The sequence below is a fragment of the Sciurus vulgaris genome (assembly GCF_902686455.1).
Source record: "Sciurus vulgaris genome assembly, chromosome: 1".
Lineage (NCBI taxonomy): Eukaryota > Metazoa > Chordata > Mammalia > Rodentia > Sciuridae > Sciurus > Sciurus vulgaris.
In genome coordinates this window covers 199639561-199645000 of record NC_136461.1, presented here as the reverse complement: position 1 = coordinate 199645000, position 5440 = coordinate 199639561, and positions in this window count along the sequence as shown.

The following is a 5440-nucleotide window of genomic DNA, read 5'->3' as shown; positions in this document are numbered from 1 at the left end:
CTCATCTAGCTCAGCTTAGAAAGGGAAGGACTCTGACATCGGCTACCACCCCAATGAACCTCGGGGATGCTATAGCTGAGTGAAATCAGCCAGTTGCAAAAGACACCCACTGTGAGACCCAGTTACTCAAGACACCCAGAGTGGTAGGCAAATTCATCAAGTAGTCAAGTGCATGGAGACAGAAAACAGAATGGCAGGTTCCAGGGACTGGGGGAAGGAGAAGAGTTTCCATTTTGCAAGATAAAACAGCTGTGAGATGGACGGTGGTGAGGGCCTCCCAGCAGCGTGAATGTATTTGCTAGAAGCAGGCTGAACAGTGGCTACGTCGAGAGAAGAAGGGCCAGGCCCATGCTGTGCATTTTGTCATCATAAAAATTTGTTAAAAATTAGGCAAACAGCAAAAATGGCATTAGAATACACTGGATTCATCTTCAGGTAGTGGTAAGTCCACATTGGGATGGTGCCCTGGGAACAGAATGGATCCTCACTGGTCGAGGAAACATGGAGGGCTTGCTTTGCACTGAGCAGGGCCTGGATTAAACGCAGCCATTTACTTTAAACCACATGACTTAATGAGCGTGTCCCTAGTCAAGATGAGGAAGCAAAAACTCCATAAAGTGAACAGCTAGCACAGCATTCATTCTTCCAAGCCCCAGCAGGGACTGGATCCACATCAGTTCCAGGACTGTCCATCCATTCGCCAGCTTTGTGCTGGGGCCTCGCTCTGTCCCAGGGACACATAGGCTTCACGAGGGCCTCATTTCTGCACTTCCTCCTGATGACTAATTTTGACTAAGAATTTCCTCTCTGGTGTGTTAAAGAAAAGTACATGGCAATATTTCTTACTAATTTAGAGACTAATTCACAAATATCCCAAAATGAGACATCTCTTTAGTTTTCCTTTCATCTTCTCTTTGAAAATAAAATAGTTATTTTTACATATCCTCTGCAGATTTAGTTCATTTAAAAAATAAAGTATAATGGAATTGGAACCATGACATTTGTTTTTAGTTTTTTCATCTGTACATTTATGCTTTGTGCACTTTTATATGTGGTTCTATCTCATGATTTTAAGAAGGATTTTTTTAAATACTGTCAAAACCCAGCATTATTTCTCCAGTCAATAAAATTCAATTTTGATCTGTAATAAAGAGTGAAACATAAAGGATTGAGCATTAATATCAATATTGATATATACACATCAATAGGCTTTTTATTTACCTCTTGCTATGTATCATATTACTCCCCACATTAGTGCTTAGTACAACAAACCTTTATTCCCTTGCAGACTCTGCCAGGAATCCAGGCAGAGCTCAGCCAGGTCCTCGGCCCCCCTTCTCCCACACAGGCAGAATCAGTATGTGGACTGGGTCCTTCATCACAAAGTTCCACTGGGGAGGAGCGGCTTCCAGACTCACCCACATGGCTGCTGGCCATCCTCAGACATTCACCATTGCTGATCAGAGACACCCATCCCTCCCACAAGGGTTTCCCAGGAGCTGTCCCCAACAGGATGCTTTCCTTCTCCAGGGTAAATGAGCTCAGCGAAAGAGAAAGACAGGCCCAAGTCAGAAGCTTGGAATCTTTATAAACTCATCAGTAGGTACAACCAATAGCCTCTGCTTAATTCTGTTAACTGGAAGCGAGGCACTAATTGCACTCCACAGCTGGGCAGCATGAAGTGGGGATCCCTGCGTGCCCTGGCAGGGGCTGCTACCACAGACTGGAAGGAGGTTTACCAAAGTGCCAGCAGCAGCTGCCTCTAGGTAGTGGGGTGGAATTCCAGGTGAGCTTTATGTTCTCATTGTTTCTCTGGCCCACAGTGCAGAGGTGGAGGTGGTTGAAACCATAGGCCCTGTAGTTAAATTCTGCTTTTGTCACTCACCACCTGGATAAGATAAAGCTTTTAGCTTTACTGAGCCTCAATTTCCCTAGTGCTTACTTCGTATGGTTGTTGAAAAATTACTGTGAGCTGTAAGTAAGGCACCTATACAATGGCACTTTTTAGTTTATTAAATATGGGTGTTTATCATTGATTAATATATAACTTTTGAAATGCAAAAAACAATGGCGGAAGTTATAATGCTACAAAAGCAATTCTACCCTTTTAGGTTTACACTTACATTTTCATTTGTGGAAGGATGTGAGCACATAAAACACAGGAAACGTGAGAGTAAGCAATATACGCAAATACTAACATGCGAAGGTCATTAACGAAGACATTAGAAAAGAACAAAGTGGAACACAGAGCAAATTCGAAGAAAGACATATTTCAGAGGCTTGGCAGGCAGTGGACAGGCTGAAGTGCAGGATGGAACACTTGAAATTCTGGTTGGTTTCTCATTTACCGGGTGCCTCCTCTGTGTGGAAGAAAGTAGACGATATGCAGCAAGAAACTCAGTCTGCAAGACAAGGGTGTGGATAAAGTGATCCTTTCAAAATATTTGGTGACTTCAGAGATGGAGATTAGCAGTTAATCAACAGCTACGTATTGAGCACCTACTATATGCTGAGATTAGAGTGGATACTGGAAGCTACTGCTCTCGAATAGCTCAGCATTGCACAGAAGATAGGAAATTAAACAGGCAAGGTAAAGGCTAATTGTATTAGATGTGATGAAAAGAGAGACTAGTGTGATGGGAGACCAGACAAGGGCACCAGAGTGGCATGTGGAAGGCTTTGTGAAGAAGGCCACCTCCAAGCTGAGATGGTGGCAGCCAGGCTGTTAGGAGAGGGGCATGCTAGATGAAGGAGCAAGGAGAGATGGCATAACAGAGACAAAGTGAGGAGCATAATCAAGGCCCGGTGTGGAGTACACAAAACTCCAACAACAGGAAGGGGGGTGCACTCTGAAAATCTTCAGAGAGCAATGGCCGGGCTGATCCTTTAAGGACAACCACGTGTTTCCCCCAGAGGAAGGGTAGATACTGGTGAGCTCAGCACTTGGAGAGGTGACCCTGACATCACAAGCTGAGTTCACCTGGGGCTATCCTCCCAGGGTAACTTCCTCAAATGCCGGTGACATCTGGACCGGAAGTCCTCTTCAGCTCACTCGAAACGCTGCAGAACCTCATAAGGGTGGTACAAAGAATTGGTGTTATGTCAAGTGTCGCATAGAATGACAGAGAAGAGAGAGCTCTCAAAATGAGTCCAAACCCACCAAAACTTCATCAGGGTCTTCACAGAAGGCTTCCTCAATGGGAGAGTGTCAAGACACGCAGAGCAGAGCCCGACACAGGATGGGGAGAGTTCTTTGTCACCACCAGGACAAGACAACCATCTCCATTTGTTATTCTGGAGCAGAATGACTTTGGGCAAATCCCTTAATCCTTTTGACCCAAGTTTCACATCTGTAAAAATAAGGACAATGACTTCCATCTTGCAGAACTGCTGCAGGGATAAAGTAAGGTTATCACTATGAAAGAAAGAGAGCACTATCCAACTGTCAGCCAGTTTTATTATTCTTATTAGAAAGGAAGCAGAGCATAATTGCTGATGACTCGGAGTCCACGCGTGGGCTCACATCCCCGGCCTTGCAGTTCCTAGGGGTATGATCTTAAGCAGGTCATTTCACTTCTCTGAGTTGCCAGTGCTTTATGTACTAAAGGAGGGAAATTCCAGTAGCTACTGCATAGGGTTTTTATGAGGCACAGATGATCTACTAAAAGCTAAAACGATGCACGCACACGGTAAAATCAACAAATACCAGCCATTGTTACGGTGTGGTTGTCACAGAAGTAGTATTATTTCTGAACTCAATGATTCTAATTTTAAAAGATGCCTGTGTGAGTAGAAAATAACATATTAGTGCAATTGATATTTATTTAGTGCCTCAACACATTTTTATGAATATTGTGTTTTTTTCCAGCCCAGTAGCAAGATTGTAGTGTTTTCTCATAATAAAGATGAGAAAGCAGAGACTCTGAAGAATCACACAAATTTCTTATGGTAACACAACCAGAAAAGAGGGGAGTTGAGTCCAGGTTTTCTGATGCTAAGCAGTGGTTCTTCTGATAAACTGATTTAGCTCTCGGTACTGAGTATAGCATGCTTTAAAAAGAATAATTTCAAGGTGTCTCACCAGGAATTTCCCTTAGGTTAAGGTAAAATCAAGCTGTAGCCTAGTGAGCTTGCTATTCTTTTAAAAAGCTTTTGTCTTCTCCAGTATCGTCTTTCTGCTTTCTACTCCAAGAAGAAATTTTCAATTAACCATTAGCTTATGTTGCAAACATTTGTTCTTAAATGCACTCATTCATTCTTGTAGGTGATTAAGGATGATGGGTATATAAATACACAAGTACATAAATGACAAGTCAAACCATGTACATATGGTAATTTAATTTTGAGATGAGTACCCTGTTTATGCACTTCTATCAGGCCGCCTACTTTTGATGAATGTGCAATTTCTTTCCCACCATTTTATCACTGCCAATATTTAAGTAAATATCCTAACTGCAGTGCTAGAAGAAGCTATCGCTGCCATCCAAATAATTTGCAGCTGGGAAAGACAAGAAACAGGATCCTTTCTAAGTAAATTGATGCTCCCCACTTCATAATGCTGCATGTTTAGCAGGTGCCCAGTGATCTGAGACATGCCACTGGGTGAAAGAAATTTGATCCTTAATGGAAGTACAAGATGGAAGGTAAAGGTCAATCATTTGACTAAATATTGTCAGGAATATTGCAAAATATATCATGGATTACGGTCCATGGTATTGGTGGGACATGGGCTCCAGGATACATCCTCCACCCCACCAGCACCATTGATATCAAAGTTCAAGAATTTTCCTTATAAAATGATGCAGTATTTGCATATAATCAACACAGATCCTCCCATATACTTTAAGTCATCTCCAGATTAGTTACGATACCTAAAACAATATGAACATGATATAATTATTGGACCATCCTCTGTTAGAAATAATGCCAAGAAAAAATATGTACATGTTCAGCACAGATGCATCATTTTAAATATTTTTCAATCCATGGTCGATTGAATCCAAGATGCAGAACCCATGTATATGCAGAGCCCAGTGTATAGAACTTTAGAGTTGTGTTAATGAAGGGAAGGGACACCAAAGTCGCCTAAGTGAGATAATCCACAGGTAAAAGAAGAGGAAGGACTATCTAGGAAGGAGCAGAGACAAAAATATACAACGACTTTGTTCCAGAACCTACAGGAAATGTGGTGTTGCTGAGGGAGCCAGAGCCAGCAAAGGCCAGGCTTTGGAGGGTCTTGCATGCCATGTTTAAGGACAAGGACTTTATCCTGAGGTCATGGAAAGGTGGTAGGGAAGGAGTGGCACTGGCCCGGTTTGCTTTGGGTGAGTCACACCCATGAAAACGTGGAAGCTGGTGTGGCATTTCCCCCGCAGTCTGGAACTCCCAGCATCCTTCGAGTGTGGGCCGATGTTTTCCAGGCAGCGCCCTTCCCCCTGCA